This window comes from Capricornis sumatraensis, chromosome X (assembly GCF_032405125.1).
Source record: "Capricornis sumatraensis isolate serow.1 chromosome X, serow.2, whole genome shotgun sequence".
In the NCBI taxonomy this organism is placed as follows: domain Eukaryota; kingdom Metazoa; phylum Chordata; class Mammalia; order Artiodactyla; family Bovidae; genus Capricornis; species Capricornis sumatraensis.
The window spans coordinates 21391164-21417099 of record NC_091092.1 but is presented as its reverse complement, the minus strand read 5'-3'; the positions used below and the strand labels follow the sequence as shown (position 1 = coordinate 21417099).

General features: G+C 37.8%; 1 non-coding gene across 1 annotated transcript; it reads left to right on the top strand.

The window, feature by feature from the left end:
• Positions 1-9779: 9779 nt before the first annotated feature.
• Positions 9780-9851, top strand: TRNAC-ACA (transfer RNA cysteine (anticodon ACA)). Its single transcript has one exon. It is a non-coding gene; the product is annotated as a tRNA-Cys (tRNA).
• Positions 9852-25936: the final 16085 nt, after the last annotated feature.

Genomic DNA, 25936 nt, shown 5'->3' with positions numbered 1-25936 from the left:
AGAATATTTTGACTGGATTAGCTATTTCCTTACACTAGAGGATAAATATATTAGTAACCATACAGTAGGGATTTATTTATCTATTTGATGTCATTATGCAGGAAGCAAGTGTCCTGAGAAATTGATGACAATGGATTGAATGAAAAAATGTGGTGAGAGCTCTAAAGTGATATCTTAGTCTAGTGAAATGTAAGGGAAGTAGAAGAAGAAAAAAGGGTCAGCAGGGGTCTGTTTGTGAATACAGAAGAGGATGAAGAGATGGAATGAACAGAGGACCAATTGACATACTTTGCAATTTTGCTTGAGATAAACTTTGAGAACAGAATTCAGTAATCAGTTGACTCAAAAATTCAGTTTGCCTCCATTTCCAAGTGGTGATCTGCCTTGAGAATCCCCAAGCATCCAGAGACAGGGAGGTCATCTCAGGATGAAAAAGCTCTCAATAAAAACTTTGCTTCCTCTACAATTTGGCCTCTAGCCAGCCTTGTAAAGATGTATTGTACAAAATATAATATTTAATTAAAACTCATCATGTAATGCTCTGTGTGAAGTTAGTATATCAAGTAAATACCCACCTACTAATGACTATGATAAAATTCTAAGATATACAGGGTAAAAAAGCAAAGAGATTAAGAACCCAGGAACTCACATATCTCATAATCCTCTCTTAGTATTGCTCATTTCTATGCACTTATATCTTCACATTACAGGATCAGGAGTCAACCCTCACCAAGGCAAACTGTACATAAAGAGACATGTCTATCACTGAATGATATTTTGAATTATTCCTGCTACTGTGAGTTGAATATCCGATATCCCTAAACATCTCTTTTAAAACATATGTATCCAATTTGTGCTACTGAACAAACCAAGTCTTGGTTTCTGATTATTTTTTGGAACTGAAGTTTTGTTTGTATTCTAAATACTAGATTCTGGAGCATGTTTGATGCCTTGATGCCTTAATATACTTTCTACATATTGTTAATTGCCTTTCTCTATATTTACTCCATTTGCAAGGTTTTTGCTCAAAATTGAATATACCACATACAGACAGATCTTGTTACAATAAATCTTATATTATCAATCACCACTTTCTGAAGACTCTTGTTTCTGTGACTTTCACTCAGATCTGATTCTCTAGGACTTCACTGCCAGCCAAGCTCAAGCACAATTTAACCACATTTGATTGAATATTTTAATTTAAACTGATAATTGTCACTTTAAGAAATTAGTCTTCTGGTTTTGTCAGCAAATCGTTCCCAGTTTACTTTTTTACCTACCTTTTCAAAACTAGCTTTGAAATTGAGCCTACCTGGGTTATTGCACTCACCTTAACTGTCATTTTTCTATTCATACACACATTTTCTATGATGCCCTATTGCTCTTACAATCCAAAAGTATACATCATTTTTATTTTCTTCACATTTTCTAAACAGAAGATTAATTTATAACCACATGTTATTTTCAAGAACTATTTACAATGAATATACTGATATCATAAAAGGAAGTGACAAGGAAGGAAAGAAAGAGAGGGAGGGAGATAATTATTTCTCTTCTCTTTATAGGGAAGGAGGGAGGGAGAGATTGAGAAAAGGGAGGGAAGAAGGAAGGAATGGAGGGAGAAAGGAAGGAATGAAAGAAAGTTGAAGTAACCACAGAGAAAACCTCAGTATTTTTTGCTTGTTGGCTTGGATCTCCAAGTATAATTCAAATGGAACATAAAAATCTACACTATATGATGTTAATGTCAAAATATCTCCCTTGATGCAAACACTCTTGGGTATTTTTCAGCTGGAACTAAAAAGCACACTGCTCTCTGTTCAAGGAACATACTTATTATTCTATGTAAGACATCACTAATGCAGAAATAAAAATTTCAACATTAAAAATTTATATTTGTGATTTACATTAATTTCCATAGGGTAGTACATGGCACTATTTTTTCTTACTATTTAAGAACTCATTTTAAAAACACTGCCTTAGATGGCAGAGGAGAAAATGCTAGCACAAGAAAGAACATAAAACATAAAGGTGTAAATTATATTCAAAAATGTCTAGAAAAAGAGCTTAGAAAACAGATTTCATATTACTATTTAAGATCTGAAGTATAATTGTAAGATAATGAGTTATTTCCTTATATGCTACATCAACTGAGTCTGACAGCAGCTCCCAAAATTGAAATCCACCCAGATTTGCAGCAATGTCAATAATGTGTGTGATCTTACAAGGTGACTGTGTGAAGCGAATAACATATTTGTTTTGGTTGTGATTTTCAATTACATTGGTTTACTAAAAATTACCCCATAAACCATTAAATGGTGTAAACAAAGACAGAGAAAGTATCCATGGACAAGAATACCAGCTTCTACTTTTATGTGAAACTGTAAAAATGTTAATTTCAAAGCCGGGTAAAAATTGGGAAAGTATCATAAGAAAAATATATTGAGACTAAATAATATTCTATTTTACACTTTAAGATTTTTTTCTTTTTAGAACTATTTAGTGTAAGCTAAACTAAGGATGGTATGTGAAAGTAAAATTCAAAGATTCTAAGGTCATAGCCAAGAAAACTTCACTTTGTTTATGGACAAAAGGCTAATTATGACCATAAAGTAACCAAAATAGAGAGTAGGCTACATTCCAAGGGCGGGGGGGGGGGGGGAGGAAACTGGTATAAATTCAGGTTCATCAGATGTCTCCTTCCCAAAAGGGGACTTCAAATGTGTTAAAAAAAAAAAAAAGATTAAAGTATCTTTGTAATTAAGACAATATCTCAATCATATATCACAACTCTGAGGAGTGTCATCCAGTTATAAAACATTTGGAATGAAATTAAAAGAATATATTAAGAATCAACTACAGAAAGGCCAGTATAATTTGTTGGGATATAAGCAGAGGAAAACATGAAAAAAACTCCATTTCTCAAACTGAATGGACAACTGAGAGTATCATGTTGGCTAGGAAAGAAATTGAGAAAATATGATTGTAATGGTGAAATGCAATTAAAGTAGCAAATTGCCTATTTTTTTTTAGCAGTAAAAACTAAGCTACTGGAATGGAAGATAGGAACAAGTACATAACAAATAATGTATCAAGGGACAAAGAAGAAAACTCATTAAGAAAAAAACGGATACTCATAAAATGGGGATTCAAAAATCTAGATAACTGATATGTTTAATGAAATGAAAGAAAACAGATACAGCAACAACAAAAATATTCACAAGTATAGTGTATGTTAGTCGCTCAGTCATGCCCGACTCTTTGTGACCCCATGGACTGCAGTCCACCAGGTTCCTCTGTCCATGAGATTTTCCAGGCAAGGATACTGGAGTGGGTTGCCATTTCCTTCTCCAGGGGATCTTCCCAACTCAGGGATCGAACCCAGGTCTCCTGCACTGCAGGCAAATTCTTTACTGACTGAGCTACAAGGGAAGCCCATTCACAAGTTTAGAAGAAGGAAATCTAGAAATAACAAAAGTCCTGAGTCTACAAAGCAAAAGGCTTCACTGTCACAAGAAAAGTTTATAATGGAAAATAATAATAATAAAGCACACAGACACAAAAAGATATCCTTTATTATATAACCTGAGGTGAAGGAATATTATATATACCCAGACATAAGAAAAAGGTTACTTGCTGAAACATTAAGACATTTTTGGTGACAAGCCAAAGAATACATAGTTTAAAAATAGTTGTTTCATTACAGCACTGTTTATAATAATGGAATCAACCTAGATGTCCATCAGCAGATGAATGGATAAGAAAGCTGTGGTACATATACACAATGGAGTATTACTCAACCATTAAAAAGAATACATTTGGATCAGTTCTAAAGAGGTATATGAAACTGGAGCCTATAATACAGAGTGAAGTAAGTCAGAAAGAAAAACACCAATACAGTGTACTGTATAACGCATATATGTGGAATTCAGAAAGATGGTAATGATAACCCTGTATGCGAGACAGCAAAAGAGACACAAATGTAGAGAACAGTCTTTTGGACTCTGTGGGAGAGGGAGAAGGTGGGATGATTTGGGAGACTGGCATTGAAACAGGCGTAATATCATATATGAAACGAATCACCAGTCTAGGTTCAACGTGATACTGGATGCTTGGGGTTGGTGCACTGAGACGACCCAGAGGGATGGTATGGGGAGGGAGGAGGGAGGGGGGCTCAGGATGGGGAACACGTGTATACCTGTGACAGATTCATGTTTATGTATGGCAAAACCAATACAATATTGTAAAGTAATTAGCCTCCAATTAAAATACATGAATGGATATTTAAAATAAATAAATAAATAAATAAAAATAGTTGTTTCAATCCAACTAATAGGTGTTGATTTTTCATTTGTTTGTGGCTTTTTTCCCTCACATTACAAGAAATTTGAAATAGGCTCCTCCACAGTTGGTACAGTGGTTCAATGATATCCACAAGGATCTCTAAGCCCTTTGTGTCCTTTCACATGATCATACTCACAAGAAAGACTTTTGTCCTCAGTTTTTTTCTCTCATAGTCACCTGGCTATCATATCATCCCACATCATGTCATCATATAACCACATCCAAAAGCAGGAACAGAGGGTAAACACTTTTCCTCATTTGTCTTACTTACCTACTTATTTATATATTCGACTATAGAGATTTTATTTTAGAAGTACAAAGGATGTAGGTGCAATAATGTGGGACACTTTGCAGTTTGCATCAATTAAGTTTAAAAATAAGTCCATACTGTGGCCCAGTAAGAACTATATAAATGGTTTGAATGGCTGAGGTACTCAGTTTCTCCATGAAAAGAAAAGGCAAGGAAACAGAGTCTAACACACATGCAGGTTTTTCCATACCACCTTCAATGCTAACCTGCTTCAGAGGGAGAGTAAAAGCAGGCAAGAAAGAGCAGCCATAGATTATTGGACAGCTACCAGCATCACGCTTTTCAGCAACAATTCAGCAGAGTTTGAAGCAGTTTTTAGTAAAACCATTACAACAAATTCTCCAAAGGACCTTTAGCCATCTCAAGCTAACACCCAATTAATTTTAACATTGGTATAAAATTCAATTTAAACAATTAGAAAAAGGAAAAATGATACCACTTATGCTTCTATAGTGTGATTAACCTCTTAGATACTTGCATCACCCAGAAGTCTAATCACTTTTGGATGTAATTTCCATTTCTAATGGCAATCTTGTCACAACTGGCAGATGATACAGTAATGCTGAAAAAACTTCTTTGTAATCTTGTCAAATTAAAAGACCCTTGCCCCTTGGAAGAAAAGTTATGACCAACCTAGACAGCTTATTAAACAAGACATTGCTTTGCCCATAAAGGTCCATCTAGTCAAAGTTATGGCTTTTTAAGTAGTCCACTCATGTATGTATGTGAGAGTTGGACTATAAAGAAAGCTGAGTGCCAAAGCATTGATGCTTTTGAACTGTGGTGTTAGAGAAGACCCTTGAGAGACCTTTGGACAGCAAAAAAGATCCAACCAGTAAATCCTAAAGGAAATCGGTCCTGATTCTTCTTTGGCAGGGCTGATGCTGAAGCTAAAACTCCAATACTTTGGCCACCTGAGGCAAAGAACTGACTCATTTGAAAAGAAAGACCCTGATGCTGGGAAAGACTGAAGGTGGGAGGAGAAGGGGATGGCAGAGGGTGAGATGGTTGGATGGCATCACCAACTCAATGGACATGAGTTTGAGTAAACCCTGGGAGTTGGTGATGGATAGGGAGGCCTGGTGTGCTACAGCCCATGGGGTTGCAAAATCGGACATGACTGAAAGACTGAACTGAATCATATGTTTTAAAGATCCTAAAAGTTGGAATCAGTAACGCCCACAGAAATTCATTCTTGCCTTTAAGAACATTTGAATCTTTTTTTTGAAAGGGCAGAACCTAAATTCTGAAACCAAATATAGAAGTCAGAATTGTGGTTCTCAGTGAGAGTGAGTAATTTCCTAGGTGATACAATGCAAAGGAATAGGGTGTCAAGGGATGTTTTTTTCTTGTTGGCTCTTAGGCCTCACTCATTTTCATTTCCTACATCCTGCAAAACTTTATTCTGCTCTTTACCATCACTTTGCACGTCTGAATTTAGTAGTGTCAGGTTATTGTATAACATGCATGGTGTGTGAAGTCCTTATATCTTTCATACTCAGCATTTTCAATTCTGCAATTGTACCATCAAGAGTTGATTTTCCTAACCTGCAGGCATAGCCAGGGGAATTAAGAATTTCATAGTAGAAAAAAATGAAGTGGACTCATAGATAAAGAAAACAAACTAGTGGTAACCAGTTGGGAGAGGGGCAATGGGGGGTACTGGGAGGTACAAAATATTATGTGTAAGATAGGCTCAAGGGTATATTGTAAAACACGGTGGATATAGCCAATATAATAACTGTAAATGGAACATAAGTGTAAAAAATTGTATAAAATTTTATCTTCCCAACCCAGGGATCAAACCCAGGTCTCCCGCATTGCAGGCAGATTCTTTACCAGCTGAGCCACAAGGGAAGCCCAAGAATACTGGCATGGGTAGCCTATCCCTGCTCAAGAGGATCTTCCCAACCCAGGAATTGAACCAGGGTCTCCTGCATTGCATGCAGATTCTTTACGAATTGAACTATCAGGGAAACCTTTTAAAAATAAAAATAAAAGAATTTCATAGTTCAGTTGCACAGTTGTGTCCAACTCCTTGCAAACCCATGGACTGCAGCATGCCAGGCCTCACTGCCCATCACCAGCTCCCGGAGTTTACTCAAACTCATGTCCATTGAGTCGGTAATGCCATCCAACAATCTCATTCTTTGTCATCCTCTTCTCTTCCCACCTTCAATCTTTCCCAGCATCAGGGTCTTTTCAAATGAGTCAGTTCTTTGAATTAGGTGGCCAAAGTATTGGAGTTTCAGCTTCAGCATCAGTCCTGCCAAAGAAGATTCAGGACCGATTTCCTTTAGGATTTACTGGTTGGATCTCTTTGCTGTCTAAAGGTCTCTCAAGAGTCTTCTCCAACACCACAGTTCAAAAGCATGAATGCTTTGGCACTCAGCTTTCTTTATAGTCCAACTCTCACATCCATACATGACTACTGGAAAATCCATAGCTTTGACTAGACAGACCTTTGTTGACAAAGCAATGTCTTTGCTTTTCAATATGCTGTCTAGGTTGGTCATAACTTTTCTTCCAAAGAGCAAGCATCTTTGAATTTCATGGCTGCACTCACCATCTGCAGTGATTTTGGAGCCCCCCAAAATAAAGTCTGTCACAGTTTCTACTGTTTCCCCATCTATTTGCCATGAAGTGATGGGATCAAATGCCATGATTTTAGCTTTCTGAATATTGAGTTTTAAGCCAAATTTTTCACTCTCCCCTTTCCCTTTCATCAAGAGGCTCTTTAGGTCTTCTTCACTTTCTGCTATAAAGGTGGTGTCATCTGCGTATCTGAGGTAATTGACATTTCTCCCAGCAATCTTAATTCCAGCTTGTGCTTCATCCAGCCCAGTATTTCTAATGATGTATTCTGCATATAAGTTAAATGAGCAGGGTGACAATATAGAGCCTTGATGTACTCCTTTCCCAATGTGGAACCAGTCTGTTGTTCGATGTCCAGTTCTAACTGTTGCTTCCTGACTTGCATACACATTTCTCAAGAGTCAGGTCAGGTGGTCTGGTATTCCCATCTCTTTAAGAATTTTGCACAGCTTGTTGTGGTCCACACAAAGATTTTGGCATAGTCATTAAAGCAAAAATAGATGTTTTTCTGGAACTCTCTTGCTTTTTTGATGATCCAACAGATTTAGCAATTTGATTTCTGGTTCCTCTGCCTTTTCTAAATCCAGCTTGAACATCTGGATGTTCACAGCTCACGTACTGTTGAAGCCTGGCTTGGAGAATTTTGAGATTTACTTTACTAGTATGTGAGATGAATGCAACCTTGTGGTAGTTTGAACATTCTTTTGCACTGCCTTTCTTTGGGATTGGAATGAAAACAGACATTTTCCAGTCCTGTGGCCACTGCTGAGTTTTCCAAATTTTCTGGCATATTGAGTGCAGCACTTTCACAGTATCATTTAGAATTTGAAATAGCTCAACTGGAATTCCATCAACAAAATTGATAACAAGATGTAAGTAAACAGGATGTATTGGTAGAAATTCTGTCATTTCAATATCATTAGCAGCTTTAAAGTTTTCAGGTTGTTCTTTGAAGCTTTCTTCCTGTGACCAATTCAGACAAATATCTGTGTTAGTCCCCTTTCATTCTATCATAGAAAACCTTGGACTTACCAATGTTAGATATGTTTTATATGTGTCTGCTAAAAATGCTATCTGATCACTATTTATTCTTCCAATCCAAGAACACAGTATATCTATCTGTTTGTATATCCTTCAATTTATTCTACCAGTATTTTATAGTTTCGGGAGTACAAGTCTTTTCCTCCCTTAGGTAGGTTTATTCCTAGGTATTTTATACTTTTTGACATGATAGTAAATGATATTGTTCCTTAATTTCTCTTTCTTAAATTTCATAATTAGTGTATAGAAATGCAACAGACTTCTATACAGTATAATTCCCTTTGCAAACAGTGACAGTTTTACTTCTTTTTCAATATTGTCAAAAAATGATTATACAACTTAAGGCAATCTTAAGATTCAATGCAATTCATGTCAATTTACCAATGCATTTTTTTTATAGAACAAGAACAAAAAAAAATATTTTGTAGTGAAAAAGGACCCCAAATTGCCAAAGCAATTTTGAGAAAGTAAAACAAAGCTGGAGGAATCAGGCTCCCTGACTTCAGACTATAATACAAAGCTACAGTGATCAAAACAGTATGGTATTGGCACAAAAACAGACACATAGATGAGTGGAACAGGATAGACAGCTCAGAAATAAACCTATGTATTTATGGTCAGTTATTCCATTAATGAAGGAAGTAAGAATACACAACAAGGAAAAGGCAGTCTCTTCAATAAGTGAAGCTGGAAGAAAACAGCCACTTGTAAAAGAATGAAATTAGAACATTCTCTAACACCATATACAATAACAAACTGAAAATGGATTAAAGAACTAACAATAAGACCAGATACTATAAAACTCCCAGAGGAAAACATAAGCAGAACACTCTTTGACATAAATCACAACAATGTCTACTTGGATCCATCTCTTAGAATGATGGAAATAACAACAACAATAACAAAAACATTGGGATAAACAATAATGAAAAATATGAATAAGATATATATATATATATATAAATAATCTCTGCTGTACAGTAGAAATTAACATTGTAAAACTACTATTTCAATAAAATAAATTAAAATAAATAAGTAAATGGGATCTAATTAAACTTAAATGCTTTTGCACAGCAAAGGGAACCATAAACAAAATGAGAAGACAACTTAGAGAATGGGAGAAGGTATTTGCAAACGATGCATCCAACAAGGGATTATTTCCACAATATATAGACAACTCATACAGCTCAATATCACAAAAACAAACAAATGTTAGTTACTCAGTTGTGTCCAACTTTTTGCAATCCCATGTAATGTAGCTAGTCAGGTTCCTTTGTCCATGGAATTCTCCAGGCAAGATTACTGGAGTATGTAGCCATCCCATTCTCCAGGGGATCTTCCTGACCAGATATCAGACCTCAGTCTCCCACATTGCAGTCAGATTATTTACCATCTGAGCCACCAGAGAAGCACAAAACCAAATAATCCAATCAAAAGATGTGCAGAAGAGTTAAAGAGACATTCCAGACATTCCTCTAAAGAATGGACTTCCCTGGTGGCTCAGATGGTAAAGCGTCTGTCTACAATGCAGGAGACCCAGGTTCAATCCCTGGGTTGGGAAGATCCCCTGGAGAAGGAAATGGCAATCCACTCCAGTACTATTGCCTGGAAAATCCCATGGACAGAGGAGCCTGGTAGGCTACACTCCATGGGGTCGCAAAGAGTCATACACGACTGAGTGACTTCACTCACTCACTCACTCACTCCTCTAAAAAATACATACAGATTTCCAACAGTCAGCTCAGTTGTTCAGTCATGTCTGACTCTTTGCGACCCTATGGACTGCATCACACCAGGCCTCCCTGTCCATCACCAACTTCTGGAGCTTGCTCAAATTCATGTCCATCGAGTCAGTGATGCCATCCAACCACCACATCCTCTGTTGTCCCCTGCTCCTCCTGCCTTCAGTCTTTCACAGCAGCAGGGTCTTTTCCATTGAGTTAGTTCTTTGTATCAGGTGGCCAAAGTAATGGAGTTTCAGCTTTAGCATCATTCCTTCCAATGAATATTCAGGACTGATTTCCTTTAAGATTTACTAGTTGGATCTTTTCCAAGGGTCTACTCAAACACCACAGTTCAAAAGCATCAGTTCTTTGGCACTCAACTTTCTTTATAGTGCAACTCTCACATCCATACATGACTACTGGAAAAACCATAGCTTTGACTTGACAGACCTTTGTTGGCAAAGTAATGTCTCTGCTTTTTAATATGCTGTCTAGGTTTCTCATAACTTTTCTTTCAAGGAGAAAGCATCTTTTAATTTCATGACTGCAGTGACAATCTGCAGTGATTTTGGAACCCAAGAAAATAAAGTCTGTCACTGTTTCCACTGTTTCCCCATCTATTTGCCATGAAGTGATGGGATCAAATACCATGATCTTAGTCATTTAAATTTTTAGTTTTAAGCCAGCTTTTTCACTCTTTTCTTTCACTTTCATCAACATGCTCTTTAGTTCCTCTTTGCTCCATAAGGGTGGTGTGACCTGCATATCTGATGTTATTGATATTTCCCAGGCAGTTTTGATTCCAGCTTGTGCTTCTTCCAGCCCCACATTGTGCATGATGTACTCTGCATAAGTTAAATAAGTAGGGTGAAAATATACAGCCCTGATATACTCTTTTCCCAATTTGGAACCAGTCTGTTGTTCCATGTCTGGTTCTAACTGTCCCTTCTTGACCTTCATACAGATTTGTCAAGAGGCAGGTCAGATGGTCTCATATTCCCACCTCTTGAAGTATTTTCCATACTTCGTTGTGATACACACACTCTAAGGCATTAGTGTAATCAATGAAACAGGAATAGGTATTTTTCTGGAATTCTCTTGCCTTCTCTATGATCCAGTGGATGTTGGCAATTTAATCTCTGATTCCTCTGCCTTTTAAAATCCAACTTGGGGGATGGTCCTAAGATGGTAGAGGGATAGGATGGGGAGACCACTTTCTCCCCTACAAATTCATCAAAAGAACATTTAAACGCTGAGTAAATTCCACAAAACAACTTCTGAATGCTGGCAGACAACATCAGGCACCCAGAAAAGCAGCCCATTGTTTTCAAAAGGAGGTAGGAAAAAATATAAAAGATGAAAAAGAGACAAAAGAGGTAGGGATGGAGCTCTGTCCTGGAAAGGGAGTCTTAAAAAGAGAGAAGTTTCCAAACACCAGGAAACACTCTCACTGCCAAGTCTGTGGTGAGCCTTGGAAGCACAGAGGGCAACCTAACAGGGAGGAAAAATAAATAAATAATTACAACCCACAGATTACGAGCCCAATGGTAACTCCTCCAGTGGAGAAGCAGCACAGATGCCTGCACCCACCACTAGCAAGCAGAGGCTGGGCAGGGAGGCGTGGGCTGCAATGCTTAGAGTAAGGATCTGGCCTGAATGCCCCTAAGCGCAATCGGAGCAAACTAAGGTGGGCTAGCAAACCAGACTGTGGGATAACTACCATGCAAAAAGCCAGCCCTAACCTAAGACACCACCAGGCCCATGCACAGGACAAAGGACTGAACAGAGATAGCTGCCTGCAGACCATCCTCCTCCAGTGACAGGCAGCCAGAGCCAGAAGGGGACAATCACAGCCCCAGAGAGACATTATCTACAAAACTGCAAGCAGGCTTCTTTGCTAACTAAGACTTCTTGGGGTTCTGGATGGTCAACATCCACCTGAAAGGTGTGCCAGTTGTACACCCAGAAAACCGAGCAGCAGGGACCAAACACCTCATCACCTGAGCTGCTCGGACCTGGGAAGGGCACAAAATGCATGCCCAACCGAGTCTGCGCCTCTGAGGACTACCCGAGTGCCTGAACCTGAGCGGCTTGGACCCGGGAGGTGCATGCAGCCCAGGGCTGGCCTCGGATGGTTCCTGGTGGAGCAACCTAGAGCCTGAGCAGTGTAGGCAGGGAGGGCACATGCGCCATGAGCAGGGGCAGGCCCAGTGTGGCTGAGGCACTGCGAGCACACGTGTTATTTGTTTGCAGCATCCCTCCCTCCCCACAACGCAACTGAACAAGTGAGCCTAAAACAAGTGTTCACCACCACCCCCTTTGTGTCAGGGCAGAAATCAGACACTGAGGAGATCAGCAAACAGAAGAAGCTAAAACAGAGGGAACCGCCTTGGAAGTGACAGGTGCAATAGATTAAAACACTGTCGTTAATACTGACTACATAGAAAGGGGCTTATAGATTTTGAGAAATATAAGGTGGACCAAGGAACTATTCGAAAATGAACTGACCCCACAATACCCACAACAATACCAGAGAAAGTCCTAGATATATTTTTACTATTTTTAAGATCATTCTTTAAAAAATTTTTTTTTTAAATTTTAAATCCTCTATTACTCCTTTAATTTTCACTTTTATAACCTATTATTTCTTTGCAAAAAAAAAGACCTTACTTTTAAAAGCAAACTTTATATATATATATATATATATATATATATATATATATATATAAAATTATAATTTTGTGACTTTGTTTTTTTTTCCTCTCTTTTTTTCTTTATTTCTTAAATATTGTATTTTTGAAATTCCAAAATCTACTCTAGATTTTTAATCTTTGCTTTTTGGTATTTGTTATCAATTTGTACCTTTAAGAATGCAATCTTAGTACTCATTTTTACTTGGGAGTGAGATTACTGGCTTGACTGCTCCCTCCCCCTTTGGACTCTCCTTTTTCTCCACCAGGTCGCCTGTCTCTCCTCCCTACCACCTCTCTTCTCGACCCAACTCTGTGAATTTCTGTGTGTTCCAGACTATGGAGAACACTTAGGGAAATGATTACTGGCTGGATCTGTCTCTCTCCTTTTCAGTCCCCCCTTTTATCCTCCTGGCCACCTCTGTCTCCTTCCTCCCTCTTCTCTTCCCTGTATAACTCCGTGAACATCTCTGAGTGGTCCAGACTGTGGAGTGCACATAAGGAAGTGAATAATGGCTAGCTTGCTTTCTCCTCTATTGATTCCACCTCATCTCATTCGGGTCACCTCTAACTCCCTCCTCCCTCTTCTCTTCTCCATGTAATTCTATGAATCTCTCTGGGACTGTGGAGAAACTTTTCATCTCTAACCTAGATGTTTCATCAATGGTGCTGTATAGAAGAAGTCCTGAGACTACTGTAAAAATAAGACTGAAAACCAGAAGCAGGAGGCTTAAGTCCAAACCCTGAGAACACCAGAGAACTCCTGACTCCAGGGAACATTAATTGACAGGAGCTAATCAAACACCTCCATAGCTACACTGAAACTAAGTACCACCCAAGGGCCAACAAGTTCAAGAGCAAGACATACCACACAAATTCTCCAGCAACACAGGAACACAGCCCTGAGCTCCAATATACAGGCTGCCCAAAGTTACTCAAAAACCATTGACATCTCATAACACATTACTAGACAGTTCATTTCACTCCAGTGAGACGAAATCCAGCTTGACCCGCCAGAACACTGACACAAGCTTCCCTAACCAAGAAACATTGACAAGCCACCTGTACAACCGCACCCAGAGTGAGGAAGGTTCACAATAAAGAGAACTCCAAAAACTGCCAGAATACAAAAAGGACACCCAAAAATCATCAATATAAACAAGATGAAGAGACAGAGAAATATCCAGCAATAAAGGAGCAGGATAAATGCCCACCACACCAAACAAAAGAGGAAGAGATAGGGAATCTACCTGATAAAGAATTCTGAATAATGATAGTGAAAATGATCCAAAATCTTGAAATCAAAATGGAATCACAGATAAAGAGCCTGGAGACAAGGATTGAGAGTATGCAAGAAAGGTTTAATAAGGAACTAGAAGAAATAAAAAAGAGTCAATATATAATGAATAATGCAATGAATGAGATAAAAAACAATCTGGGGGCAACAAATAGAATAACAGAGGCAGAAGATAGGATTAGTGAATTAGAAGATAGAATGGTAGAAATAAATTAATCAGAGAGGAAAAAAGAAAAACAAATAAAGAGATGAGGACCATCTCAGAGACCTCCAGGACAGTGTGAAACACCATAACATGCGAATCATAGGAGTCCCAGAAGAAGAAGACAAAAAGAAAGACCATGAAAAAATACTTGAGGAGATAAGAGTTGAAAATTCCCTAAAATGGGGAAGGAAATAATCACCCAATCCAAGAAACCCAGAGAGTCCCAAACAGGATAAACCCAAGGTGAAACACCACAAGACACATATTAATCAAATTAACAAAGATCAAACACAAAGAACAAATATTAAAAGCAGCAAGGGAAAAACAACAAATAACACAAAAGGGAATTCCCATAAGGATAACAGCTGATCTTTCAATAGAAATTCTTCAAGCCAGGAGGGAATGGCAAGACATACTTAAAGTGATGAAAGAAAATAACCTACAGCCCAGATTACTGTACCCAGCAAGGATCTCATTCCAATATGAAGGAGAAATCAAAAGCTTTACAGACAAGCAAAAGCTGAGAGAATTCAGCACCACCAAACCAGCTCACCAACAAATGCTAAAGGATATTCTCTAGACAGGAAACACAAAAAGGGTGTATAAATCCGAACCAAAAACAATAAAGTAATCCAATGGGTTCATACTTATCAGTAATTACCTTAAACATAAATGGGTTGAATGCCCCAACCAAAAGACAAAGACTGGCTGAATGGATACAAAAACAAGACCCCTATATATGTTGTCTACAAGAGACCCAGCTCAAAACAGGGGACACATACAGACTGAAAGTGAAGAGCTGGAAAAAGGTTTTCCATGAAAATAGAGACCAAAAGAAAGCAGGAGTAGCAATACTCATATCAGATAATATAGACTTTAAATCAAAGGCTATGAAAAGAGACAAAGAAGGACACTATATAATGATCAAAGGATCAATCCATGAAGAAGATATAAAAATTATAAATATATATGCACCCAACATAGGAGCACTGCAATATGTAAGACAAATGCTAACAAGTATGAAAGGGGAAATTAACAATAACACAATAATAGTGGGATACTTTAATACCTGACTCACACCTATGGATAGATCACTAAACAGAAAATTAACAAGGAAACACAAACTTTAAATGAAACAATAGATCAGTTAGACCTAATTGATATCTATGGGACCTTTCACCCCCAAACAATGAATTTTACCTTTTTCTCAAGTGCACACGGAAACTTCTCCAGGATAGTTCACATCCTAGGCCATAAATGTAGCCTTGGAAAATTAAAAAAAAAAAAAAAAAAAAACTTGAAATCATTCCAAGCATGTTTTCTGACCACAATGCAGTAAGATTAGATCTCAATTACAGGAGAAAAAAAAAAAAAAAACTATTAAAAACCCCAACATATGGAGGCTGAACAACACGCTGCTGAATAAACAACAAATCACAGGAGAAATCAAAAAAGAAATCAAAATATGCATAGAAATGAATGAAAATGAAAACACAACAGCCCAATACCTGTGGACACTATAAAACCAGTGCTAAAGGGAAAGTTCATAGCAATACAGGCATACCTCAAGAAACAAGAAAAAAGTCAAATAAATAACCTAACTCTTCACCAAAAGCAACTAGAAAAGGAAAAATGAAGAATCCCAGGGTTAGTAGAAGGGAAGAAATCTTAAAAATGAGGGCAGAAATAAATGCAAAAGAAACAAAAGAGACCATAGCAAAAATCAACAAAGCCAAAAGCTGGTTCTTTGAGAAGATAAATAAAATTGACAAACCATTAGCCAGACTCAACAAGAAACAAAGGGAGAAAAATCAAATCAATAAAATTAGAAATGAAAATAGAGAGATCACAACAGACAACACAGAAATACAAAGGATCATAAGAGACTACTACCAGCAATTATATGCCAATAAAATGGACAACTTGGAAGAAATGGACAAATTCTTAGAAAAGTACAACTTTCCAAAACTGAACCAGGAAGAAATAGAAAATCTTAACAGACCCATCACAAGCACGGAAATTGAAACTGTAATCAGAAATCTCCCAGCAAACAAAAGCCCAGGTCCAGATGGCTTCAAAGTTGAATTCTACCAAAAATTTAGAGAAGAGCTAACACCTATCGTACTCAAACTCTTCCAGAAAATTGCAGAGGAAGGTAAACTTCCAAACTCATTCTATGAGGCCACCATCACCCTAATACCGAAACCTGAGAAAGATGCCACAAAAAAAAGAAAATTACAGGCCAATATCATTGATGAACATAGATGCAAAAATCCTTAACAAAATTCTAGCAATCAGAATCCAACAACACATTAAAAAGATCATACACCATGACCAAAGGGCTTTATCCCAGGGATGCAAGGATTCTTCAATATCCACAAATCAATCACTGTAATACTCCACATTAACAAATTAAAAAATAAAAACCATATGATTATCTCAATAGATGCAGAGAAAGCCTTTGACAAAATTCAACATCCATTGATGATAAAAACTCTCCAGAAGGCAGGAATAGAAGGAACATACCTCAACATAATAAAAGCTATATATATGACAAACCCACAGCAAACATTACCTTCAATGGTGAAAAATCGAAAGCATTTCCCCTAAAGTCAGGAACAAGACAAGGGTGCCCACTTTCACTATTACTATTCAACATAGTTCTGGAAGTTTTGGCCACAGCAGAGAAGAAAAAGAAATAAAAGGAATCCAAATTGGAAAAGAAGAAGTAAAACTCTCACTGTTTGCAGATGACATGATCCTCTACATAGAAAACCCTAAAGACTCCACCAGAAAATTACTAGAGCTAATCAATGAATACAGTAAAGCTGCAGGATATAAAATCAACACACAGAAATCCCTTGCATTCCTATACACTAACATTGAGAAAACAGAAAGAGAAATTAAGGAAGCAATTCCATTCACCATTGCAATGAAGAGAATAAAACACTTAGGAATATATCTACCTAAAGAAACTAAAGACCTATATATAGAAAACTATAAAACACTGATGAAAGAAATCAAAGAGGACACTAATAGATGGAGAAATATACCATGTTCATGGATCGGGAGAATTAATATAGTGAAAATGAGTATACTACCCAAAGCAGCTTATAGATTCAAGGAAATCCCTATCAAGCTGCCAATGGTATTTTTCACAGAGCTAGCACAAATAATTTCACAGTTTGTGTGGTAATACAAAACACCTCGAATAGTCAAAGCAATCTTGAGAAAGAAGAATGGAACTGGAGGACTCAACCTGCCTGACTTCAGGCTCTACGACAAAGCCACAGTCATCAAGACAGTATGGTACTGGCACAAAGACAGAAATATAGATCAATGGAACAAAATAGAAAGCCCAGAGATGAATCCACGCACCTATGGACACCTTATCTTTGACAAAGGAGGCAAGAATATACAATGAATTAAAGACAATCTCTTTAACAAGTGCTGCTGGTCAACCACTTGTAAAAGAATGAAAGTAGAACACTTTCTAACAGCATACACAAAAATAAACTCAAAATGGATTAAAGATCTAAACATAAGCCCAGAACCTATAAAACTCCTAGAAGAGAACATAGGCAAAACACTCTCTGACATAAGTCACAGCAAGATCCCCTATGACCCACCTCCCAGAATACTGGAAAGAAAAGCAAATATAAACAAATGGGACCTAATTAAACTTAAAAGCTTCTGCACAACAAAGGAAACTATAAGCAAGGTGAAAAGACAGCCCTCAGAATGGAAGAAAATAATAGCTAATGAAGCAACTGACAAACAACTAGTCTCAAAAATATACAAGCAACTCCTGCAGCTCAATTCCAGAAAAATAAACTACCCCATCAAAAAATGGGCTAAAGCACTAAATAGACATTTCTCCAAAGAAGACATACAGATGGCTAACGAACACATGAAAAGATGCTCAACATCACTCATTATCAGAGAAATGCAAATCAAAACCCCAATTAGGTACCATTTCATGCCAGTCAGAATAGCTGCAACCCAAAAGTTTACAAGCAATAAATGCTGGAGAGGGTGTGGAGAAAAAGGAACCCTCTTACACTGTTGGTGGGAATGCAAACTAGTACAGCCACTATGGAAAACAGTGTGGAGACTTCTTAAAAACTGGAAATAGAATTGCCTTATGACCCAGCAATCCCACTGCTGGGCATACACACCAAGGAAACCAGAGTTAAAAGAGACATGTTTACCCCAATGTTCATTGCAGCACTCTTTCTAATAGCCAGGACATGGAAGCAACCTAGATGTCCATCAGGAGATGAATGGATAAGAAAGCTGTGATACATATACACAATGGAGTATTACTCAGCCATAAAAAAGAATACATTTGAATCAGTTCTAATGAGGTGGATGAAACTGGAGCCTATTATACAGAGTGAAGTAAGCCAGAAAGAAAAACACCAATAGAGGATACTAATGCATATATATGGAATTTAGACAGATGGTAATGATAACCCTGTATGTAAGACAGCAAAAGAGACTCAGATGTATAGAACAGTCTTTTGGACTCTTGAGGGAGAGGGAGAGGGTGGGATGATTTGGGTGAATGGCATTGAAACATGTATAATGTCATATATGAAATGAATAGCCAGTCCAGGTTCAATGCATGATACTGGATGCTTGGTGCTGGTGCACTGAGACAACCCACAGGGATGGTACGGGGAGCGAGGAGGGAGGGGGTTTCAGCATGGGGAACACGTGTATACCTGTGGTGGATTCATGTTCGTGTATGGCAAAACCAATACAATACTGTAATGTAATTAACCTCCAATTAAAATAAATAAATTTAGATAAAAAATAAAATCCATCTTGAACATCTGGACGTTCATGGTTCACATACAACTAAAGTCTGCCTTGGAGAATTTTGAGCATTATTTTGCTAGCATGTGACATGAGTGCAATTGTGCATTGCTTTGAGCATTCTTTGGCACTGCCTTTCTTTAGGATTGGAATGAAAACAGACATTTTCCAGTCCTGTGGCCACTGCAGTGTTTTCCAGATTTGCTGGCATATTGAGTGCAGTACTTCCATAGCATCATCTTTTAGGATTTGAAATAGCTCAACTGGAATTCCATCACTTCTATTAGCTTTGTTCATAGTAATGCTTCCTAAGACCCACTCGACTTTGCATTCTAGGATGTCTGGCTATAAGTGAGTGATCACACCATCGTGTTTATCTGGGTCATTAAGGTTTTTTTTTTTTTTTTTTTTTTTGTATAGTTCTTCTGCGTATTCTAGCCATATCTTCTTAGTATCTTCTGCTTCTGTCAGGCCCATATCATTTCTGTCCTTTATTGGGCCCACCTTTGCATGAAATGCAAACCTAAAAATTGCTGGCTGGGATATGAAAAAAATCTGAACATCACTAAGTATTAGACAAATACAAATCAAAGCTACAATGAGTTATTACCTCATTCCAGTCATAATAGCCATCATCAACAGTGTAAAAATGTCTTAATAAATGCTGGATATGATGTCAAATAAAAGGAACCCTCCTATACTGCTGGTGGGAATGTAAATTGGCACAGCCACTATGGAGAACTGTATGGAGGTTCCTTAAAAAGCTAAAATTAGAGCTACCATATGATCCAACTATTCCACTCTTAGACATATACCCAAAGAAAACTATCATTCAAAATGATACATGGACCCCAATGTTATCTGCAGCACTATTACAATAGCCAGGACATGGAAGTAACCTAAAATATTCATCAAGAAATGAATGGATAAAGGACACACACACACATACACACATTATTACTCATACATAAAAAAGAATGAAATAATGCATTTGTAGCAACATGGATGATCCTAGAGATTATCATACTAAATGAATCCAGACAAAGACACATATAACATGCTATCATTTATATGTGGAATCTAAAAACAAAACAAAAAAAGATACAAAATGAGCTTATTTACAAAACAGAAATATACCCACAAACAGAAGACGAACTTTTTATCACCAAAGAAGAAAGGGAAGGATAAATTAGGAGTTTGTGATCAGCATATAAACACTACTCATATATATATATATATGACAGATTACCAAGACCTATGGTATAGCACAGGGAACTATGATCCCAATTTTACAATAACCTATAAGGGAAAATCGGAGAAGGCAATGGCATCCCAGTCCAGTATTCTTGCCTGGAAAATCCCATGGATGGAGGAGCCTGGTAGGCTGCAGTCCCTGGGGTCGCTGACAGTTGGACACGACTCAGGGAGTTCACTTTCACTTTTCACTTTCATGCACTGGAGAAAGAAATGGCAACCCACTCCAGTGTTCTTGCCTGGAGAATCCCAGGGTGGTGGAGCCTTGTGGGCTTCTGTCTATGGGGTTGCACAGAGTTGGACATGACTGAAGAGACTTAGCAGCAGCAGCAGCATAAGGAAAAATAATTTAAAAAAGAAAAAAAAATGTATATATATACACATATACATATATACACATACTATATATAACTATTTTAATTAAAAAAAGAAAAGCTATATGATCCAGTATTTCCACTTCTGGGTGTCAGTTCAGTTCAGTTGCTCAGTCGTGTCTGACTCTTTGCCACCCCATGAATCACAGCATGCCAGGCCTCCCTGTCCATCACCATCTCCCGGAGTTCATTCAGACCCACGTCCATTGAGTCCGTGATGCCATCCAGCCATCTCATCCTCTGTCGTCCCCTTCTCCTCCTGCCCCCAATCCCTCCCAGCATCAGAGTTTTTCCAATGAGTCAACTCTTCTCATGAGGTGGCCAAAGTACTGGAGTTTCAGTTTTAGCATCATTCCTTCCAAAGAAATCCCAGGGCTGATCTCCTTCAGAATGGACTGGTTGGATCTCCTTGCAGTCCAAGGGACTCTCAAGAGTCTTCTCCAACACCACACTTCAAAAGAATCAATTCTTTGGCACTTAGCCTTCTTCACAGTCCAACACTCACATCCATACATGACCGCTGGAAAAATCATAGCCTTGACTAGATAGACCTTAGTCGGCAAAGTAATGTCTCTGCTTTTGAATATGCTATCTAGGTTGGTCATAACTTTTCTTCCAAGGAGTAAGTGTCTTTTAATTTCATGGTTGCAGTCACCATCTGCAGTGATTCTGGAGCCCAAAAAAATCAAGTCCGACACTGTTTCCACTGTTTCCCCATCTATTTCCCATGAAGTGATGGGACCAGATGCCATGATTTTCGTTTTCTGAATGTTGAGCTTTAGGCCAACTTTTTCACTCTCCTCTTTCACTTTCATCAAGAGGCTTTTTAGCTCCTCTTCACTTTCTGCCATAAGGGTGGTGTCATCTGCATATCTAGGTTATTGATATTTCTCCCGGCAATCTTGATTCCAGCTTGTGTTTCTTCCGGTCCAGTGTTTCTCATGATGTGCACTGCATATAAGTAAAATAAGCAGGGTGACAATATACAGCCTTGACATACTCCTTTTCCTATTTGGAACAAGTCTGTTTTTCCATGTCCACTTCTAACTGTTGCTTCCTGACCTGCATACAGATTTCTCAAGAGGCAGGTCAGGTGGTCTGGTATTCCCTTCTCTTTCAGAATTTTCCACCGTTTATTGTGATCCACACAGTCAAAGGCTTTGGCATAGTTAAGAAAGCAGAAATAGATGTTTTTCTGAAACTCTCTTGCTTTTTCCATGATCCATCGGATGTTGGCAATTTGATCTCTGGTTCCTATGCCTTTTCTAAAACCAGCTTTAACATCAGGAATTTTCAGTTCACGTATTGCTGAAGCCTGGCTTGGAGAATTTTGAGTATTTCTTTACTAGCATGTGAGATGAGTACAATTGTGCTGTAGTTTGAGCATTCTTTGGCATTGCCTTTCTTTGGGATTAGAATGAACACTGACCCTTTCCAGTCCTGTGGCCACTGCTGAGTTTTCCAAATTTGCTGGCATATTGAGTGCAGCACTTTCACAGCATCATCTTTCAGGATTTGAAACAGCTCAATTGGAATTCCATCACCTCCACTAGCTTTGTTCATAGTGATGCTTTCTAAGGCCCACTTGACTTCACATTCCAAGACGCTTGGCTCTAGATTAGTGATCACATCATCATGCCTATCTGGGTTGTGAAGATCTTTTTTGTACAGTTCTTCCATGTATTCTTGCCACCTCTTCTTAATATCTTCTGCTTCTGTTAGGTCCATATCATTTCTGTCCTTTATCGAGCACATCTTTGTATGACATGTTCCCTTGGTATCTCTAATTTTCTAGAAGAGATCTCTAGTCTTTCCCAATCTGTTGTTTTCCTCTATTTCTTTGCATTTGTATATATCCCCAGAAATGTAAACAGGCACTCAAACATATTGTACATCTGTGTTCACAGCAGCATTATTTGCAACAGTCAAAAGGTGAAAACAACCCAAGTGTCCATCCATGAATGAATGGACAAATCAAGGTGGTATATTCATAAAATCTAATATTATTTAGCATTAAAAAGAACCAAAATTCTGACACATGCTACAACATTAATGAAGACATACTAAGTAAAACCAGACACAACAGGACAAATATATGATTCTAGTAATAGACATACCTAGAATAGTCTAAATTATGAAAAGTAAAAGTCACTTAGTCATGTCCAACTCTTTGCAACTCCATCGACTATATAGTCCATGAAATTCTCCATGCCAGAATACTATAGTGGGTAGCTATTCCCTTCTCCAGGGTATCTTCCCAATCCAGGGATTGAACCCAGGTCTCTGACATTGCAAGCAGATTCTTTACCAGCTGAGCCAGTCTAATTTATAGAGAAAGAAAATAAGAACAGAGGATACCAGGTACTTAGGGGAAAAAATGATGAGTTATTGCTTATTAGGTACAAAGTTTTAGTTTTGGATGATAAAAATATTCTAGATATGGGTAGTAGTGAGGGTTGCACAACAATCTGAATGTACCTACTGCACTGAACTATGCTTAAACTTAGTTACATATGGTTTGTGTGCTCACTCGCATCCAAGTCTTGGTGGCCCAATGAACTGTAGCCCATCAGGCTCTTCTGCTCCTCCAGGCTCCTCTTTCCATGGAATTTTCTAGGCAAAAATACTGGAGTGGGTTGCCATTTCCTAGTCTAATGTGTCTTCCCAACAGGGATCAAACCTGTGTTTCTTGTATCTCCTACATTGGCAGGCGGATCCTCTACCGCCAGCACCACCTGGGATATATGGTTTACCACAGTGGAAAATGTCAGTCTTTATCCAAACCAAGATTGTAAGCATGAATTGTGATTGGAATTGTAATCAGTAATCAGAAGAAACCTTGCCATGGACAAACTCTAGTCAGGCTTCTCTGAGTCTTCTCATTAATTTGGCCTCAACCTTAGCATACAAAAACTGCATAAGTGATGTCTGTACACACCTTCTACCCTTTAAAAGAGTTGGAAAAACATTAGAATAGTTGCTACCAGCTCAAAGCTGCATCTCTAGGATGATGACTCCATCCCCCTTAAGTTCCCGCCTGGGAAAGCTCAAGGCTGCCAGAAGGATTTACCATTTGTTGCAACCAACACCTGATGATAGGACTTCTATCTCTGAATCTCAATGAGATGATAGAAGTTTAACTCTGATAAGTGCCAGGTAACAGACAAAGATGACAATTACATTAACCAACCCACTTTTCCACTTTTTGTAAATTTCCACTACTTTGACACTACTCAAGCCTCCACTATACTTTCTCTCCATTCCCTCATTATCCATTTAAAATGCCCAGTTGCTTTTGCACAAATTGAATTCAGTTCATGCTGAAGTTTTTTTCCCTATTGTAATAGTATTACTGAATATAATCCTTCTGTTTTTAATTAGTGTCTGACTTTATCATTGACTGTGATAAAGAGCATGGAGGGTAGCCAGACAACTTTGTTTCAAATACCAGCAGGGGCAGAACCTAGGTTAAATCATATACCTCGTTTGTATCTCATTTTAGTCATGGGAAAATAGGGATAATATAGCAGGCTTATAGACAGGACTGCATGAACTAATCCATGTAATTAACTTAAAACAGTTCTTGGCACATACTGAAGGCTACATGATGGTTTTACTTTCACAATCACTGTTCCTCAGCAACTTGTTTCACAGGAACTGGTAGGCAACTGACAAAGGGGTAAATATTTGTAACATTTATGTAAAACAGTGGATTGTATTAAAAAGTTCTTATGAATATAAAAATTAAATGTTCTGATCGAAATATTTGCAAAACTCAGGTAAAGACAGCTCATAACAAAACCAAAGTTTGTCAATAAATACATAAAAATATATTTGACCAAGCGAAAGACAAAAACAAAAAATCTAACTAAAACAGACAAAAACCCAGCAAAGAGATATCATTTGTCTCCTATTAGGCTGACAAAGAAGAAACAGTAAAACCAAAAATTAAATGATCCATAATTGGTGAGTGTGTATGAAAATGAATACTCATGCTTGATCTATTAACAAATTATGTTTTATTTAGTGAGTAAAGTTCACTGACTAGAAAAAATGTCCACAACACAATGATGAATGAAAAAAGATTGTGAAACAGCATGTAAAATGTTGTAGATACATCTGGTTGGCAGTATTTCACTGATACAAAAAAAATGATTTAGTTTCTTCTATTATTTGAAATTTTATAAGTATTTTTTAACTGAAAAAAAATTGAAAACAAGAAAAATTCCTTAATCTTAAGTAGTAGATGAAGAGCAAAAAGGAGTTTTTAGGACTGAAGCAGTGCCTGCAAGAAACTCACTTCCCCAGGATTGCGTAGGAGGAACTTTGGCAAATAACATTGTACTGGAGTTCAGTTAGTAATTTACTAATGTCCTTATAAATGCACCAAGAGAATTAACTGGTCACAGCAAATACCCTCTTCCAACAACATAAGAGACGACTATACACATGGACATCACCAGATGGTCAATACCGAAATCAGACTAATTATATTCTTTGCAGCTGAATATGGAGAAGCTCTATACAGTCAGCAAAAACAAGATGGGGAGCTGACTGTGGATCAGATCATGAACTCCTTATTGCCAAATTCAGACTGAAATTGAAGAAAGTAGGGAAAATCACTAGACTATTCAGGTAGGACCTAAATCAAATCTCTTACAATTATACAGTGGAAATGATGAACAGATTCAAGGGATTAGAACTGATAGACAGAGTGCCTGAATAACTATGGATGGTGGTTCATGACATTGTACAGGAGGCAGTTATCAAGAACGTACCTGAGAAAAAGAAATGCAAAAAGGCAAAATGGTTGCTTGAGGAGGACTTACAAATAGCTGGAAAAAAAAAAAAAAAGAGGCGAAAGGCAAAGGAAGAAAAGAAAGATATACCAATATGAGTACAGAATTCCAAAGAATAGCAGGGCTAGAGATAAGAAAGCCTTCCTATGTGATCAGTGAAAAGAAATAGAGGAAAACAACAGAATGGAAAAGACTAGAGATCTCTTCAAGAAAATTAGAGTACCTAAGGAACATTTTGTGCAAAGATGGGCACAATAAAGGGCAGAAATGGTATGGACCTAACAGAAGTAGAAGATATTAAGAAGAGGTGGCAGGAATACACAGAAGAACTGTATAAAAAAGATCTTAAAGACCCAGATAGCCATGATGGTGTGACCACTCACCTAGAGCCAGTTAATGTGAAGGCAAGGGGACCTTAGGAAGCATCACTACAAACAAAGCTAGTGGAGATAATGGAATTACAGCTAAGCTATTTCAAATCC